This window comes from Myodes glareolus, chromosome 17 (assembly GCF_982192425.1).
Source record: "Myodes glareolus chromosome 17, mMyoGla1.1, whole genome shotgun sequence".
In the NCBI taxonomy this organism is placed as follows: domain Eukaryota; kingdom Metazoa; phylum Chordata; class Mammalia; order Rodentia; family Cricetidae; genus Myodes; species Myodes glareolus.
In genome coordinates, this window is record NC_142042.1 from 48,007,285 (window position 1) to 48,027,101 (window position 19,817).

At 42.8% G+C, this 19,817-nt stretch overlaps 1 protein-coding gene and 1 long non-coding RNA gene across 3 annotated transcripts in view; one reads left to right on the forward strand and one right to left on the reverse strand.

Annotated features, from left to right (window-relative positions):
• Positions 1–7,717: 7,717 nt before the first annotated feature.
• The window catches only part of Gpsm2 (G protein signaling modulator 2), a 45,105-nt gene continuing 33,005 nt past the window's right edge, over positions 7,718–19,817 (forward strand). For both annotated transcript variants that reach the window (XM_048443525.3, XM_048443527.3), the window contains exon 1: positions 7,718–7,949. The gene's annotated coding sequence lies outside the window, so the exon portion shown is untranslated. The remainder of the gene's footprint in view (positions 7,950–19,817) is intronic.
• Positions 16,804–18,620, reverse strand: LOC125406491 (uncharacterized). The gene is made up of 3 exons (XR_007233923.3): positions 18,356–18,620; positions 17,373–17,442; positions 16,804–17,238 (listed from the first exon to the last, which is right to left on the reverse strand). It is a non-coding gene; the product is annotated as an uncharacterized LOC125406491 (long non-coding RNA).

Genomic DNA, 19,817 nt, shown 5'->3' on the forward strand with positions numbered 1-19,817 from the left:
GTCATCCTCCTGCAGACTAAAGCAGAGCAGCTAGCAGGTACTCAGAAGGAGGGCAGGGCAAACCCAGAGGCTTCGGGAAATGGAGAAGTAGTGCTGGCATTTGATATCTACAGACTGGGTTAGAAGCATGGCACAGAGCGGTCCTGTACAACAAGAGTCCATCCAAAATGCCACCAAGGCTATCGTGCCAAAGATAGAACCTGTTTGCTATGGAAATGTCATGATTGATCTTTTCCTGGGTAGTTGGGGTGAGTGTGGGTACAGTGAGTGACGACATTCAGAATTTTCCCCAAAGGAGCTATTGTTCAAATTACTCTTTGTTAGGCTCCTGTGTTACAGGAGGAGTGGGTCCTTTTGTTCTTCCCACCCCAGCTAACTTACACCTGAAATAATCACACAGAAATTGTGTTAATTAAATTACTACCTGGCCCATTAGCTCTAATTTCCCATTGGCCAACTCTAACATCTTAATTCAACCCATTTCTACCTATCTGTGTAACACCACGAGGTCATGGCTTACCAGGAAAGAATCTAACCAGCGTCAGTCTCAGGTAGGAGCTTCATGGCGTCTGCCACACTGCTCTTCTTTCCAGAATTCAGTTCGGTCTACTCTACCTATCTAAGTTCTGCCCTATCAAAAGGCCAAAGCAATTTCTTTAAAAACCAATGAAAGCAGCACAAATACAGAAGGACCTCCTACACCACTTTTGGCCATTCCTTTCTCAAATACACTGTCCCCTGCCCACTGACAGTCTTTTCTTCAGGCCATTCTTCCTGAGTGAGACATATGCCCCATTGTCGTGGGCATTGGTACTCTGTGTGAAGATGGATCTGCTGTGATTGATGTAACAAGTGCAATGGCCAGTAAGTGGGCAGGAGGTAGAGGGAGGATTTCTGGGAAGAGAGAGGAAGAGGAGGGGAAATCAAGGAGCACAGGAGATGCCAGGAGATGCAGAGAGGAAACAGGAGGTGCAAGATGGAAAAAAGGTAATGCCACATGGAAAAACATATAATATAAAAGGGTTAATTTAAGTTATAAAAGCTAGTTAGGAATAAGCCTAAGCTATAGGCCAAGCTCTCATAATTAAGAAGTCTCCATGTCATTACTTGGGAGCTGGCTGGTGGGACAGAAGACTCATTACACCCACCCTTCTGCTTTCCTTCCTGTTTCTTTCTATCTTCTAGCATGTCACTCATTCTAGAATCTTCTCTCACCCCAGCACTAGGTCATGGTCCTCTGCTACAAACCTTCAGTGCTCTCAATATCTCTGTATGACATTTATAATGCCATAAAATGTTGGTGGGAAAGAGGAAGGAGGCGCATGAGAGCAGCAAGGTGGGGGGAGGGGTGTGGAGAAGATCCACTCCTGTGCTTTAGGAGAATCCAAAAGTATCAGTTCAAAAAAGTGCACGAAGCCAAGGGTTAGCTCCGTCGGTGGAATGGTCGTTTAGCCTGCATGAAGCACATGGTAATGTAATCCATGCACCTGTAATCCGAGCCAAAGATAGAACCTGTTTGCTATGGAAATGTCATGATTGATCTTTTCCTGGGTAGTTGGGGTGAGTGTGGGTACAGTGAGTGACGACATTCAGAATTTTCCCCACACCTGTAATCCGAGCACCTGGGAAGCAGAATGAGGAACAAAGTTCCGGATCATCAACAGCTACATGGTGCGTTCGAGGCTATCCAGAGACACGTGGAACTCTGTCTCAAATGAAACAAAACAGGGCTCAGTGGGTAGAGAGACTTGCTGCCTAGCTTGAGGACCCAAGTTTGACCCCCTAGGGCACGCAAGGTAGAGGGGGAGAAGGGGCTCCTACAAATTGTCCTCTGACCTCCATGTCACACTGTATCCCAATGGATAAATACATGCAATGCAATTTTTGAAAACAAAACAATGAAAACTAGAGTAAGATTCCAAGTTCTATCTTACTGAGAACCTTGGTAAATTGTCTGAGGGATCTGAACCATTTTTGCCTCATCCACAGAATGGGGATGGAGGCTTGTACAGGGATTAATGCGGTAACTAGACAGAGTAGCTTTTTCAATATCTAACGAGTGTGTGTGTTTAAGAAATAGTAGATATGCTTTCCTTTCTTCCTTCTTCTTGCCCAAATGCAGGCATGTGAAGGTAGGTAGTTAAAAAAAATCTGGACTTAAAAGAGGCTTTGGAGCTAGCATAGTAGAGAGAGGAAGTCTATAAGGTTTCTAGACAGCTTGATAAAACTGACTTAAACAAAGTGCGTGGTCAGGAGGTGGCAGTTGGACAAGTCACGAGTGGGGGCAATGACGAGAATTCTGACACGCATATGTTATTGTTTTTAAAAGAAAAAATGTTGTCTTTATAATCGCAACTATGCACACTGACGTAATTGTCTATCAGTGTCCATAGGGGAATGCCAGTATCCACCTAAGTCCCTTACATACATTGATGCAGTATTTGCATGTAACCACACTTTTCCTGTATATTTTGAATCATTTCTAGGGTATAGTACTCAACTGTGATGATCACTTTTAATTGTTAACTCGACACAACATACAATCATTTGTAGAGAGAGTCTCAACCAGAGATTTTTCAGGTCAGGTTGGCCTGTGGGCACATCTCTCGGGGGATTGTCTTGACTGTCCTAATTGACTGGGAAGAACCAGCCTGAAAAGGTGGGAGAATTCCCTGGGATTCGATCCTGCGCTGTGTAAGAGTGAGAAAGCTAGCTGAGCAGGAACTATGTGTCCGCTCACTCTCTCTGCTCTGGACTATTAGTCTGATGTGACTAGCTCCTCCAGGTTTGTGTACTGACTTCCTCAAAATGATGGCGTGTGAGCTGGCAAGGTGAGTAGTTCCTTTCTGTCAGAGCATTTTATCACAGTCCCAGAAATGAAACTAAAGCATCAATACATCACACATGACCTGAATTAGTTACTCTTCCATAGTGAAAAGACACCAGGACCAAGGCCTCTTATAGCAGAAAGCATTGAGTGGGGCTCACAATCATGGTGGGGAGCCTGGTAGCAGGCAGGTGGGAGCGTGAAGCAGTAGCTGAGCCCTTATAGGTAGAGACAACAACCAATGGGGGGGGGGAGAGAGAGAAGGAGAGAGATGGCACCAACTGGGAACGGCAGGACTTTGAAACCTTACCTGCCTCAACAAGGCCACACCTCCTAAATCCTTCCCAAACAGTTCAATTAATTAACTGGTGATCAAGTATTCAAATATATGAGTTTATCAGGGGGACAACATGGTTCATAAGCAGTTGTTACACTATAGTTCTTGGGAAATAATTACAAGTCTGAACATGTATAGTATTTAAATACACAATTGGTTGAATCTATAATCTATAGAACCCATCAATCTGGAAGCCAAGAGTATCTGTAGGATCACTGGACCTGGCTTCCTGAGAAGTGAGATACATCTTAAGAGTGACCTCCACCAGGGCACAAAGGCTTATCCTCGTAACCCAAGCACTCAGGAGGCTGGGGCATCAGGACTGCCACGATTTTAAAGTCAGCCTATACTATGTAGCCAATGCCAGCCAGCCAGAGCAACACATAGCAAGACTTTGTTGTTAAAAAAAAGTTAATTAGTTCTTTATATCTCTAAGATGTATCTACTGGGGTCATGCTTGTTCAACAGAAAATGTCTGGGAAGCATCCGTGACAAGCAGCCGAGGTGGCGTGTAACTACGAAGAGTATGAAGAGTTCCATATGGTGATAATTTAGGTTGCTAGGACATGCTGTCCAAAAGAACCTCTGGGCACATTTGCTATCCCATAATTAAAACTGATAATAGCATCATAAAACAGGGGAATTATCTTCAGAGGGGAACATCTGAGTAAGAACAGAGCACCAACTCTTTAAAGTTAGGAAGTTGTAAGAGGTTCCTGCCTCTCTCTTGTGCAACTCACCCTCCTAAGTGGTCCTTTGAGCAACAGGGTAGCTGCTTTGCACATGACACCACATGGATCTGCTGCCCGGCAGCCTCCAGGTCAGCCCACTGCTGTTCTGTCTGCATTATTTAAAAGCCGGTGAGGCTGAAGTTCCTCACACTGTGGCCCCTAGAGTTTCCATTGCAAAGCACTGGCCCTGTCCTGCGCTGTACTCTTGGGTTGTTGCTTTTATTTATATTAAATCATGTAAATCCCGAATAGTTCTTTAAACACTAAGTATTCAGTATTAATCCGTCGTCAGTCGCATACGGCTGTACTCATGGCGTCACTATGAGTTAGCAAGGGACATAAAGAGATGGCAAAAGCATAGCCTTGAGCCAGATCGGGTCTGCTGGTTACCAGGCAAGGGGAGGCACTTCACTGTTATCTAGCTTTCTGTTACCGTGACAAAATTCCTGAGCTAGTAACCAACTTAATAAAGGATGAAAAGTGCGGGCACTAAAAGTATGCACCGCTATGTCCTGCAAAAAAATTATATGTGTGTGTGTGTGTGTGTGTGTGTGTATGTATATAGTGCTGGGAGTTAAACTTAGGGTCATAGGTCATACCTGTGCCAGGCAAGCACTGTGCCACTGAGCTATAGTCCCAGCCTTCGTCTTTGAATTTAAACTTTTTGGCATCATTTGATGAGTGCTTTGCCTGCATGTTTGTGTACCACATGCCTGGTACCCAAGGAAGTCAGACGAGGACGTCAGATCTCCTGCCCCGCCACCTTAGATTTTAACTAGACATGCGTTGGACCATCTCACTCTGTGTTTCACATTTCTCTTTTACTTGAAAATATTTTGCCAGGCAGTAGTGGCATACCACTGTAGCCCCGGCACTCAGGAGGCAGAAGCGGGCAGCTTTCTATGAATTTGGGGTCAATCTGGTTTATAGAGCGAGTCCCAGGACAGCCAGGGCGACACAGAGGAACCCGTCTAGAAAAACATAAAACAAAACACAAGTTTCTTGAGTTGTTCCTGCTGCCTCCCCAGCTTCCTTTTCATCTTAGTCTGTTAAACCTGTGTGCCGGATTTTAGATTTCATGGCTTCCCCCATTTTACTTTTAATTTTGTTTTATTCCCTATTTCTATTTCCCTAGAAGTTTTATTGGATTCTTTTTGAAACCTGCCTGCTTCCCCCCCTTTTTTTGGCAGTCCTTGATTTATTTATTTATTTAAATATATTAAACATTCTTGTTTTATGATCTGTGTCATGTTTCAATTTCAGAGTCTACTGGGCTAGATTCTGCTGCCTTTTGTCTTCTGTGGATCCTTGCATAAGCTACCATGTTTCTTGGTGTGAATTCTGATTAAGAGTTCCCATTTTGGGGGAATCTTTTCTGTATAATTTTTTTGGGGACTTGGTTAAATTTGGTTTCTCTAAAGGTAATTAGAGTTGCCTAACTGGTTGAGAATACCATCAAACAAATATAAGGTTAAAGCAAAACACTCTGGCTTTTTAGACAAGCTTTAATTTAAAATTAAGAGGCAGATAGGACTGGAGAGATGGCTTAGTTCTTCTAGAGGACCAAGTTTAGCTCCTAGCACCCTCATCAGGTGACTTCAAACTGCCTTCAAACTTCAACTCCAGGGGATTCCATGTCCTCTTCTGACTCCCATATGGCATGCATTCACATAGACACACACACATGAATTAAAAAGAAACTTAAACCTTTACAAAAAATTTAAAATTAAAAAACATTCTCATGGGTTAGTTTTCTACCTTTTCAGAGATGTCTCCACCAGCAGTCTCAAGTAATTGAAACATTGCATTTTCCTTATTAATATTTATTTTGATCTTTTGTGTTCCTTCATTCATTATATTTTCATGCTTTTATTTCTTTAAATATATTAAGCATTCTATGATTGTCGTTTGTTTCAAAATCCGTGTGATATATATGTATATATAAAATGCTCTTTATTGCACTTATTAAAGAGTGTATATGTGTGTGTGAATATATATATATATATATATATATATATATATATATATATATATATTCTATTTTTTAAAGATAGGATCTCGGGCTGGAGAAATGGCTCAGTGGTTAAGAGCACTGACTGCTCTTCCAGAGGACCCGGGTTCAATTCCCAGCACCCACATGGCAGCTCACAACTGTCTGAAAATCCAGTTCCAGGGGATCTGACACCTTCACACCAATGAACATAAAATAAAGATAAATAAATCATAAAGATAGGATCTCACTATGTAGCCCCGATTGGCCTAGAACTCACTATGTAGACCAGAATGGCCTCAGACGCACAGAGATCCATCTGCCTAGGCTCCCAAGGGGTGGGATTAAAGGTATGTGAGACAATACCCAGTTCTTGTTACTCCTTTTATTTTTGATCATTAAATGTTTTCAAGTAGAAGAAGGCACAGTCTGATGTATTGTGCTTTTGGAAAGATGACTTGCAAGACCATTCAACCTGAATGGTTAGGAAGATGTACTTAATTGATAGCCGAGATAGAAAGTCAAATCTATGAGAGAAGAGATACAGCAAAGAAATGGTTCACTCTGGCTGTGTTGAATTTGAAATACTTCCATTGTGGTTTCCTATATCAATACCCTCAAAGAATTTATGCATATAGGAAATTATAATACCTACCTCTGAAATAATTCAACCAGCTAATTCAGCTGTTTCTAAGAACCTGGTATTAAGGGTGCTGGCTGAAAATATCAACAAGGGTACCATTTATTGAGCAGCTTCGATGTGTCAGCAGCGGTGTTAACCGTTTCATAAACTTTACCTCTTGAAGCATCATAACAAACCTTATTAGAGGAGAGCTCATTATCCGTGTTTTACAAGTGAGGAAGCTAAGGCTACAGAGGACACCTAGTTTGGTCAAAGGTCAGTCAGTCGGAAGGGGCCGAGCTGAAACGTAAACCTGTCTAGTTGCAATTTCCAATACACACACGCTACAGACACACACACACACACACACACACACACACACACGTAAGGAGAAATGTTCCTTGGAGCAGTGCTCATGACCATCACCAGAGAGATACTGAAATTAGGATTTCTCTAACACCTGTCTAACCCAGTAAAACATTAAAACTTCATCCCAGCGGAAAAATAACTAATGGCTATATAACGTAGCTAAAGTCATCAGCTTCACACCAGAGAGCAAAGTAAGATCTATTTTCTGGTGAACTTGACTTGCAGGCGTGAATAGAATGGCGATGTAGCTGCCGAAGTTGATTCAGCTAGCCACTCTGTTTCCCCTGGGAACCAGCGATCCTGCCTTCAAAAGAAGTTTGCTTTTCGAACAGCTGGAAACGCCAGGATTGTGACACAGCCTCAAGAACTGAGGCTCCTTGTTCAGACGTTCACACCGGACCCTCTGTTCCTTTCACACAGGCCTCTTTCTTTCTCACATCTGCCTCTTGGAAGACTTTCCCTGGGCGGGACTGAGCCTGCAGGGCAAGAGGCACTGGCCGCGGGGTTCCAGCGTTCGAAGTCTGAACTAGACCCGGCCTGAACTCTGATGTTATTGCTTCACTTTTCGGCGTCTGAAGGAGAAATTCGAGAACAATAAACTTCCAGTTGGTGGCGGAGGATCGGTCAGAAGCATTAAGAGGACCAAGGCCCACAGAGAGAGAGACAAGCTCGCAGGTCTTTAGGTGGAGGGAACCCCAACTCACTTAGCCCCGCCCCCGCTCGCCTAGCCCCGCCCCGCCGTCGCCATTGGCCGGTCCAAAAGACGCGGGGCGTTGTCGGTTTGAATGGGAGAGCCTGGAGCTCGGCGCAGGCGCAGAGGAGCACAGGCGCTGAGGGCTGCTGGCTGGCGGTGGGACGCCCGGAGAGGCCAGGGGGGCGTCCGAAGCTCTGGCCCACGTGACCTGCCGGGGGCGGGCGCCGGGGGCGCGCGCCGGCCTCCCGCGGTGCCCCTGCTTGGCTCGGCGTCGCCGCGGGGACCCGCCCGGGGGAAGCGCCGTGGTCCCCGGTCTGCGGCCAGAGGCACTCAGCCCTGCAGCGGCATCGCGTTCCCCGGAGCCGCTGCCCGGAGGGAGGTGAGCGGAGCCTGAGGGGGCGACCGAGATGGGCGTGGAGGCGGGGGGCGTGTGGCGGGGTCTCGGGCCACCTGAGCTCCACCGGCTCGGGTGACATCGGGACCTCAGGGCTCGGCGGGGGACTTCGCACCCGCACCAGCGCTTGACTGGTTTCCTCTAAATGAGGGGAGAATGGGGAGAGGTTTCTGCAGATCTTGCAAATGTTTGCTGGGATGCAGCGACTTCACGCGTTTTCCGAGTGTAACAGACAGTGGGTACAAAGCCTTATCCCGGTGGGATCGAATCCGAGGCGCGTCGCCGGCCCCTGCTCCCCAAACCAGACAGTTTTTTTTTTCAAATCATATTTAAACTCGTGAACTTTTGGAACTCAACCTGTCTGTTTTCTACTGGCAGGTGAACTTGATAGAGCCTTGCTAACAATTTTAAATCAGGTGTAAAATGTTGCGAGACCTTTCCCTGAAATCTGTAAACTTATCTTCAAATGAAAAGTGGACAACTCAGTTTCCTTGTATTTTAATGGTAAACAGTTAAGTAATTTTTACTAATATCATTTGAGCTCTGTTGAAACGAGTAAGGGTGGAAATTTTTATTTGCCTCAATGCATAATTTAACAGTACTGTAGGATTAGAAGAGGTACGTTCTTGACTTTCGGGGGCGCGTATTGATTCGAGTGGTTTGTTCTGAAAGTGCCTGTTAACAACGGAGCTGAAGTTTCAGGCTGCTGCTTTGGAAGGTTACACTGAAAATTTCCCGGCATGTTAGTAATCATCGTGATTGCTTTGGATGAAGAAGAACGAACACTTTTGTGTGGGGTTTCTACATGCTAGAGCGCCGCTCGTTATCCTGAAGTACAAAAGCGAAGATCGCTGTCGTTTGACTGCGTGAGGAGGGTGGGGGCTCAGAGATGCCTGACTGTTCCTACAAGGCATTCATAGGTCCCTCTTACAAGCTACTTCTAACTTATAGTTCAAGAATTGGACTGGCTGTGAACTCAGAAAATGTGGGATATTGTGGAAGTATGTCCCCCCCCCCCACAAAACTGAATTTTTATTAAGTCAGCTCATACACTATTACAAATGTGTTTTCTTGTAAATTTGAGATTTAATACGAGGCTAATTATGAAAAGGAATGGAATAGAGTCGTTTTGAATGTGGCTCCCTCTGCCTCTATGCTTGAGTTTGAGCCCTGAGCCACGTGAACACCAGACAAGAGTTCTGTCACTCAAGTACTTCCCAGCTTGTTAATTTATTTAAGATAATGTTGCTAGGTTTCCAGGGTTGTCCTGCAACTTGGAATCCTCCTGTCTCAGCCTCCCCAGTAGCTGGATTACAGCTGTACACAAATTACACCTGTGGCAAAATTACTGACTTACTTTTTTTTCCCTCCCTCCCCCCCCCTTCTTCCCCTTCTTTCTCTTTCTCTCTCTCATTTTGAGACAGGGTCTCACCGAGTTTGACCTTGACCGGTGCTGTGAAGCAACCCTTCATACTTAGAGTCAAACCCAGGGCAGGCGTGTGCTAAGCAAAACTGAGCCATATTCCCAGCCTTCGCCTTTTCTTATCCATAAACTATTCCAAGATTTACCAAAAAAAAAAAACCACCAGACTGTGGGTATTTATTTTAAGATTGTGTAATTAATAAGTTACTGGCAGGATTGAAGCTGCTGCCCCGTCTGAAAGCGCCAGCTGTGTGTAATGCATTTAAATCCCCACGTCTCCCTCCCACTTGTGGCACATTATTCTAATTAAAACCGCCTCTAAGTTCCGTGTTTTGTTGTGAAGTGTGAAGGAATATTTCTACCCTCCTAACTATTGCTTGCTTTTATAGCCTTCTAAATCAGGTTACACTTCCCATTGCTTTTGACCTTTCTAAAAACTTAAGTAAAATTTTAATTTTTTCATGAATATAACTATAGTCTTCACTGTAACGGAGGAATGTATTTAACTCTTGTTTATGCATTGTTACAGAATTCTTTCTTGTCTTTCAAAATGCTGGGGGTTGAACCCCGGTTCTTGCTTCCACTTGCTCTGAGCTGCACCCCCTATCCCAGCATTAGTGAATTCTTTGCTGCCTCCTAGTTTTTGTCATCTTCTCAGACAAGAAATCCAAGGAAGATGGTTGGACATCTGTTATGCACAGATAATGTAGTTGGTGTTCTGAGATGACCAGAGAGACTTCTGATTCAGGTTTTGTAGTCTTTTTTTTCCTCTTTCTTCTCATCCTACTCCATACAATGCTATTGGTTTCTCTCCCTGACATCGAATTTTGCTATTTTGTTGTTGTTGTTGTTGAAAAACAGAAACAAAAACCCTATGAGGTTCCCCATTGCAGAAATACACTGCCAAATACGTGTGTCAGCCAGTTAGTGAAGTCTCATAATTTGGTCCTGTCCTACCTTCTGAGAATCTCACTCATGACAGTGTGCTTTGCTTTTGCTCGAGGAGCTTCCCTTAAATAGAATGCCTTGCTTCTGTTTACCTAATAAGTTCTAACATCCTCCAGGGTCTGGACTACAAATTTCCTTGCTTCCACAGAGGGTTTTTTTTTGGGGGGGGGGTCCTTTTTAATTAGAATTCTTCTCATATAACCTTATACATTTAAACTGAATAGAAACATTTCCTTCCATAGAAGATAAATAACTTGTTTTACATACAAGATCATGATTTATATATATTTTCCTACAAAAAATTCTAAACTCAGACTTTCTGGGGCCCTTTTGTTGAGTGTAATGTTTTGCATTTAGGATTCATTTTTGCTCTAAAATATATCTGAAGCTGAAGTTGCCTTTGTAAGAGGACTGATCTAGTGCTGTTGACTGAGGAAGGACCAGTTCTCATCCACCTTGCTGTTCAGTTTGTAAATTGTTATGGATATGTGCTGATGGAGAAAAGTTGACAGCTGACCAGCATTGGTCCAGTAGCCTGTTGGATCCACTGGGGATACCTTTAGGACCCCCAGTCTTGAAATCTTGAGTAATGCCCCACCAGCCTTTTCCTGTATAAACATACATGTAACAATTTATGATCAATAGTTGAAGTAATTAATAACTAATAATAAACAGCAGTTGTAGCAGTGTATTGTAACAAAGTCGTAAGCGTCTCTGCTCTCGTGCTTTGAAGCCATTAATAAGTACAATAAAGATCACGTGAATAAGACTGCAATACTGTGACCTTTACTGGTCAGGATAGTTGCTGGTAAATGACTGGCGGGGTGGTAACACACAGCGTGGATACAGTGGACACAGCGATGATTTGCTTTCTTGGTAGAGCTAGTGAATTTCATCTTGCGTCTCAGAATGGCTCATATGTAAAGCCTTATGAGTTATGTGCTTTCTGGAATTTAGCACTTAATAGTTTCAGACTGCCATTGACTGTAGGTATTGAACTGAAAAGGAAGGTCACGGGTGAGAGAATTTCTGTGGTCATCCATGGCTGTGGGTCATGTTTTTAAGGTTTTTCTCAGTTGTATGCCTTCCACCGTTGACTATAATTGTTGCCTCTTTCTCTGTAGCAGTGTCATGAGACTATTTTACATTTATTTCTTGAGCTCTTAATTATATAATGTTTGTTCAGTAATTTGTGTGATCTCTAAAAAGGTAAAATTTTAACACCTTTATTTATACTAACAAAAAACTAGATAGGAAAAGTTGATGACATAAACATATATGTTCTTTTTTTTTCTTTTTAGAAATTGTGTTTAGGTTGGAGAGATGACTCAGAGGTTAAGAACACTAACTGCTCTTCCAGAGGTCCTGAGTTCAGTTCCTTAAACCACATGGTGGCTCACAACCATCTATAATGAGATCTGGTGCAGGCAGAACACTGTATACATAATAATAGATCTTTTAAAAAAGTTTAGAATGTCTAAAATGTTACTGAATTTTCTGATGATGTTATGTAAATACCTGTGAAGGACCAGGACTCAATGCAGCAAGGTACTTTTGAATGTATGCCTTTCTTTTTCTAGCTCTCAAGCCCACTCCCATTTACACAAATGCCCTTTCTTTCTTTCTTTCTTTCTTTCTTCCTTTCTTTCTTCCTTTCTTTCTTCCTTTCATTCTTCCTTTCATTCTTTCATCCTCTCTCTCTCTCTCTCTCTCTCTCTCTCTCTCTGTTTCTTTCTTTCTTTTTTTCTGAGACAGAGTTTCTCTGTGTAGCCCTGTCTGTTCTGAAACTCACTATGTAGACCAGATCAGGCTGGCCTCAAACTCACAGAGATCTGCCTACCTCTGCCTCCCAAGTGCTGGGATTAAAGGTGTGTGCCACCACCGACCAGCCTCGAATGTCTTCCCTTTTAATAAATGGCCTTTATTTCCATTCTCATTTTCTCTACAGCTGACTTTTACATCAGTGTATCCAATTTAAGTATGAATCATAATTATCTAGAGATCATTTTTGTTCAAGCCATTACAACTCATTGAAAGTGCTGGATGCAGTGACACATTCCTTTATTCCTAGCGCTTAGGAGGCAGAGGCAGGCAGATCTCTGAGTTCAAGGCCAGCTTCATCTACACAGCAAGTTCCAGGACAACCAGAGCTACATAGAAAGACCCTGTCTCAGAAAACAACAACAACAAAATAAACAAATCCCCAATACTTTGAAAGTTTGTTAATTTTACTGATGGAGTGCTCTTGTACACTGTAAAGATTTATCACTCATATTAGTTTAATAAAACACTGGTTGGCCAGTAGCCAGGCAGGAAGTGTAGTCAGGTAACTAGACTAAGAATTTTAGAAAGAGGAAAGGCAGAGAGTCAGTCACAAGCCAGACACAGAGGAAGCAAGATGAGAATGCTGCACTGAGAAAAGATACCAAGCCACACAGTCAAACATAGACAAGAATTATGGGTTAATTTAAGTTGTAAGACCTAGTTAATAATAAGCCTGAGCTAATAGGCCAAACAGTTTATAATTAATATTAGCCTTTTTTTGGGGGGGGGGGACTGATGGCTACAGGACCGGGCAGGACAGAAACTTCCCTCTCCAATGGAGTTAAAAGATAATGTCCATTTGAAATAGTTTTGGTAGAAATGAAAAATTCTGGAGTTCAATATGATGAGAAATAAAACCAACTAATGGGAAAGTATTAGTTTTGCTGTCATGAACATATTTAGTATAAAGCCTTTTTCTTTTATTTGAACATGTTTCATAGTCTTTGATCCCACAGTCAGTGCTGAGAATCAGACACAATTTATCATGAGTGGTGGCTGGGTGTTCTTTTACTGAACTAACAACCCCCAGCCCTAACACACTGTAACTTTAAATATTTGTCAGTAGTCGTGTTGGAAACAAATCCTGGTGACACACGCCTGTGCTCCAGTCCCATGGGAGTAGGAGGGAAGAAGATCGGGGTTCAAGGGTAGCCTGGGTGACAGAAAATCCTGTCTCAATTCCCTCCCCCTGCTCCCCCCTCTGCTGCAAATAAACAAAACAAAATAGGGTTGTGGGGCTGTGTGTCCATAATCTGCACTGTGGGGCAGGTCATGGGGGTTTGCCCAGTAAACCAGTCTCGCTGAGTTGGCAGGATTGACGTTCAGTGAGAGACCCTGTCTCAAAAATTTAAAATGGAGAACAACAGAGGAAGATAATCCATCATGACCTGTGGCCTTTACACATGCATGTGAGAGTACACAATTCTGCATTCATATGTGCACACAACCATATGACATTTACACATAAAAATAAACACCAATCTTTTGGTGCAGGATTTTTAATTCAGTAACTACTGTGTCAGAGAAAAAAATGACGAAGACTAGCAATCTTGCTAAAACAACCTTCCTTTGGCATTGAGGATTTTAAGTAAATAGTTCACCCTCAATTAAATTGTTACAATGGCTAAAGATTGTAGTCAAAAGACAGCAGCTTTTGATTATTCTTTGTCAGAATAATTTAGGTTGACTCCATGTATGATACAAAAGTGGAGCTTTATTGTCCCAGGTGGGTCTTTAACTTTTTTCTGACCTAAGTGCTGCCAAACCCTAGGATGCTAAAATGGTGCCATGCAGAAAATTACATCTGTAGTGCTTTGTAGAGATGCTAGGAAACTCGACCTCACATGCGGCGTTTGACTCCGACACGGGCCTCCTTCCCACTGGTGATAGTGCTTGGGTGAAAAGGCTTGACATGCTTAGACCTCTTTCTGTTAGATTGCAGGTGTTCTGTGTCCCTTTACTTTGAAATTTTATGTGTGGGTTTTGGCAGTTCAGGCAGCTGGATTCCTTTTAACTTTATATGATGGAAAAAATAGAAATGTTTGTCCGACCAAGAAAAGAAGGTTATACAGTTATCCCTTAGTATCAAAGTGGAGTGGTTCTAGGGCCCTTGAGATATCCAAGAATAAAAAGTGTTTGAGGAGGGTGGAGAGGTGACTCAGCAGTTAAGAGTGTTTGCTCTTCTTCCAGAGGACCAGAGTTCAGCTCCTGTCACCCACATTGGCTGGTTCACAACAACCTGTATCCAGCCTGTGCCAGGGGATCTAATGCCCTTTTCTGGCCTCTGACAGCAACTGTGCACACTCACACACATGCATAAGTAAAAATGATAAAAGTAAATCATTAAAAATAGTTTGGGATTATGGTCTTACTTTCATGTATTCTTTATCATGACTAATATGAATTAATTTTAGATGCATTTGAATTAATTCCAATGCTTTTTGGCCTGTTGGATAAGATTAAATGAATTAACTTCAGATATTCTTTTGTCTGGTGTGTTCATTTGGAATCTCTAACTATTGCCTTGGCTCTCCTCCTCCTTCTCCTCCTCTTCTCCCTTCTTCTTTCTTCTTCTATGTATACATTGTTCTGCCAGAAGAGGACACCAGATCTCATTACAGATGGTTTGTGAGCCACCATGTAATTGCTGGGAATTGAACTCAGAAACTCTGGAAGAGCAGCCAGTGATCTTAACCTCTGAGCCATTTCTCCAGCCCCGGCAAATATCCTTCTTATGTTCCCCTATATTAACAACCCATTCTTTTGTTTTACAGTTTTTTTAATTCAGAGAGTTTAAGATTTATTTCGTTTTTAATCATGTGTGCGTGTGACTACAGGTGCTCTTAGAGGTCAGGTTTCAGATCTCCTACAGCTGTGGTTCTCAACCTGTGGGTTGTGACCCCTTTTCATGTGGGTCACCTAAGATCATCAGAAAACACAGATACTTACATTACAATTTGTCACAGTAGCTAAATTACAGTTATGAAGTAGCAACAAAATTAACTTTATTATGGTCGGGTTCACCACAACAGGAGGAGCTGTGTTAAAGGGTTGCAGCAGCAGGAAGGTTGAGCACCACTGTCCTAGAGCCAGAGTTATAAGTGGTTGTAAGCCCCTATGTGCATGCTGGGACTCATACTTGTATCATTTCCGCAAGAACAGTATAGGTTCATAAGTGCTGAGCCTTTTCTCTAGCCGTGTGTGTGTGGGGGGGGGGGACAAATCAACTTCCTACACTTACTGTCCTCTTAATTTCGTGTGTTTTATTCCTTATACTTGCTAGCTGGTTTCCACTTACCTTTGGAATAGAGTTGGAGTAGAAGTAGACGTTGAGGAGCTGAGGATGTAGCTCCACTTAGCACTTACAGAGCACTTACTTAGCCTGCCTTAGGCTGCAGACTCAGTCCTCAGCACCGAGGTCTGGGAGTGGAATTAGACTCCACTTACAGGCACATAATTAGACTCAAAATAACCAGTTTACCTAGGATAGGGTTTCTCTAGAGGTGGCTGTTTTGGCATCCTGCTTTACTTTCTCCGTAGTTACCATAGTTACCACCATAGTGCCTGCGTTACTAGCACCTGCACTCTGAATTCTAATATAACAGGGCCTTGCTTTGAGTTGTTCTTGTGTCTTCTTTCTTATTCCTGCTCATGTTGATGAAAGGCTGCTGTATTTAACATGAAATATTATAACTAAGTAGATTTAAGGAATTTGCATATTCATTGTACCTTAGAGAGAACTAATAGGATCCAAAAGATGTAAAGAGTTTAGATGACCTGGGGTGGAGGGAAGAAAGATAGCTTACCTGGTGAGTGTTGCCAATCTGTGTACATCTTGTTTTAGATTTACGTATGTCCATGAGTGTTTTGTTTGCATGTAGGTATGTGCACTGCAGGCATGTCTGGTACCTGCAGAAACCAGAAGAAGCCATCAGATACTTTGGAACTGGAGCTGCAGGTGGTTTTGAGCCATGAGGGTCCTGGGAATGGAACCCGGGTCCTCTGCAAGAGCAACAGGTGCTGGTAACCAGCAGGCCATCTTTCCAGTTGCATTTATGTAGACCTTTCAGAGAAACAGATTAAAAGTTACTGTCATCTAAGTTGGAGTCAGTAGCAAATACTTTAGATAAATTCGTAGAAGTGGAAAATGTAGCTATGTGCTCCTCTTCCCCATGGTGTAGTTTGAGAGCTCTCTGTCAGTGGAGTGAACCTGGGGCAGGATTTCCAGTCTGCACTCGTTGCGCCGTAGACAATACCTGAAGTCCACTAGGGAGTTTTCCTGTGTGACTTTCTAATCCAAGAGTTCTATGCCACTTCTTCCTGTGTGCTTCGGCCAGTTCTGGGATATGGGGAAATACTACGTTGTCTTTATTTCTTTATGGTCAGACACAAGAATGCTACCCCTGCCACCACCGCTGCCGACCTTGGTTTTTGGAGCGTTGTTGGGAGATGCGTTGGGGAATAAATGCATCTTGCAAATTATTAGCTGTGGTCTTACTGGAAGTCGAGACAAACTTGACCACTTCTCACTGGTCTCTCTGAGCTCTCATTTTCATTTGCAGTTTCTGTCACTAAAATCAGTCTAGCCGGGCCATGGTGGTGCAAGCCTTTAATCCCAGCACTCGAGAGGCAGAGGCAGGTGAGTTTGTGAGTTTGAGGCCAGCCTGGTCTACAGAGAAAGTTCCACGACAGACTCAAAAGCTACGTAGGGAAACCCTGTCTTGAAAAACAGCAACAACAAAAAGACAAAAAACTTACTCTAATGAACAATTTAATAATGTGAATGTAATTAATGTTGCTCTATATATGTATTTATAACATACATATCCTACTAGTATTTCTGTATATAAATATGCATACACACAAATGTGCTGGACATGAACCATTTGTTAGCTGTGCAGTACGGAACAGAGTGAGCACATTGTTGCAAAGTTACCATTTGTTAGCCATGCGGAACAGAGTGAGCGCATTGTTACAAAGTTAGTTAAGCGGGGAATCTTGAGTCAAGAATCGCTTGTCTGCCCAATGAGCAGTTTTAAAACGTCAGATGCAGGAACACTTGTGTGGCATGTTGAGGACCTGTGTTGAAAGAGAAGAGAGAATAAAATGCTACCCCATTGTTGCAGAGAGTAAATTTTGGGGGAATAAATTTGAGAATACTAAAACCATGTTGACAGTTTCCTTTGGAGTTCTATGTGGTGGGGCATACCTACCTTTACTCCCGGGACTTTGGAATTGGAAGCAGGAGAATCAGGAATATGCTAACCTGGGCTACATGAGTTCCTAGAGTGGAAAAAACAAGCAAAAAACCAAATCAGTTCACCAGTCACTGAATCAATTGATGTAGTTTTTGTTCACAGTTTTTATCGGAGAAGGTCTTTTTTTTTTAAATTTCTTTATGGTTTATTTAACTTTATTTTATGTGCATTGATGTGAAGGTGTCAGATCCCCTGGAACTGGATTTTCAGACAGTTGTGAGCTACCATGTGGGTGCTGGGAATTGAGCCTGGGTCCTCGGGAAGAGCAGTCAGTGCTCTTAACCGCTGAGCCATCTCTCCTGCCCCGGATAAGGTCTTTTTGCAACTTCATATGTATATGTTTGCTAATTAAACATGTAAACATCTTATATTTTTACAGTATGGCGCTCATATTTTAGTAAAAGTTGGAATTCGATTATCTCATAGAGGAAGATATTTAAACACACCTTAATTTTAAGTAGGACAAATTCTAATACCTTTCCTTGCACCTCTTTTGTGAATGATAGGCCAAATGTCATAGTGAATAGCAGAAGACTGTCTGGTTGCCATTTTAGATGCTTGTGTCGTCTAGCTGCCCTTCGGAGTGATTGTTCTGAGTGCCTACACTAATTCAGTCATGTTTTTAAAAGGGAGAAAAGTACACAATGGAATTGAGGGGGGCAGGGCAAGAGGAAGAGGGTTGTTGGGTTAATAGCTGCAACTTATCTTTTCACCCGTAAGTTATTGCTTCCTTTATTGGGCGAGAGAAGGAATAGGAAGAGCAGTATTGTATGTTCCTTATATGCCAAGCTGGTGGTTTATGTGAAAAGCTCATTTCCTCTAGGCAGCCTTGACAGTCTCTCAAGGCTGATCTCCCCCCCCCCCCCAAACAGCATCCTCGACAGAGCAAGGCTTGTTCATTATTTACAGTCGGACTGTGCTGTAGCGATGACACTTACAGGGTGTTAGATGGAAGACAAATTAGGCTTTATTGTAGATGGCGGCGTGAAGAAAAGCCCAGACAAAGGTGCAGAAATGAAGAGCGCTTAAAATAGGAGACAGCCTTGCAGTAGGACAGGGAACAGGCAGCAGCTATTCGCCTTGCAAACGTCGTGAAATGTTGGGCAGTCTCAGTGTACAGGCTTGCTGACAACGCTGAAACTCAAGACTTTACAGTTGCATCTTTGCTTATTTGTTTCCTGATTTCTGCCATAAAGGCTGTAGTTTCATCTGATGTGCTCATTTCTGGGCTGTGTCTGGGCGTGGACCTTCTCTGTGTTGGGACTTGTGCTGCTTCTGTCTGCCGATTGGTGCCTTTAAGTTTGAAAACTGCTCAGCCTTTGTCCTTTAGATTGTATCTGCGCTTTCCTTCTGGTGCTCCTGTTCCGGCCGTTAGAGCCGCTCTTCGGCTTCCTTCTCGCACACAACCTTTTCTTCTATTTGTTTATTCTTCTACCTACATCTGCCCTGCTGCCTAACTAGTGCATCAGATTATGAATACCAGTCTTTGTGGCAGTTCGTTTAGTTAATAATAGCAAGAATAGGAGTATAAATGTTTACAATACAAATGCCTATCCACAGAAAATTGAAAAATACACTTGCTATATAGTGGAGAGTGAAATGGAGATTAAAAATGTGCACAGGCAGCAATGATTTAAGTGAATCTCAGAAATAATGTTGAGCAAAAACTGTAGAAAGCGAAAAGCTGTGTTGCTTAGGACTGTGTGCACACTTGAGGTGAAGTTGTTAAGCAAGGGAATGATGAGTCCATTTAGAGACCTCTGACAGAGGACATGAACGCATGGAGAAGTTGGGGTATCCAAGAGAGTCTCAGGGTGGTGGGGGTGCACGTTGTACGTTGTGTTAATTAAATATTTGGTTCTCATTCTTTCTTTTTTTTATGTATATTTCCTAAATTCTTTTTGTACCTACTTGATATTAATGCAACTGTTTTAAAGAACTTAAATATGCTTAGAGCAAATGAATGCAAACATAGTTTAATTACCAGTGTGGAATCATCTTTGAAAAGAGGTTGATAGAGTTTAGTTGGCTTATTTAGATAGGTGTTGGACTCTTGATTTGTTTATAGCAGCTTTTTAAGAGCTCAAAGTATCATGATTTTATTTTAAAGTATTGATCTGATAGATTGCTTTTGCCCGATTGCTAGTAATAATTCCGTAAGATGATTATACTTCCAAGCAGTGTTAAATTTGAAGTGCAGTTCTCAGGCAAACCTCTTAGAGTCACATCCTTGTTGCTAGTCTCCGCGGTGGCAGTCCAGCCGTCCACTGTCAGCTCTGTCTGCAGTGGCTGGCCGGACCCGCGGTCGATGGCATTAGCTGTGTGATCGTGTCCAGCTCAAGTGGCTGCAGGTTAATCTTTGGAAAGAGGTCTTCCAGCAAAGCACCTTGTGTTCCTTTT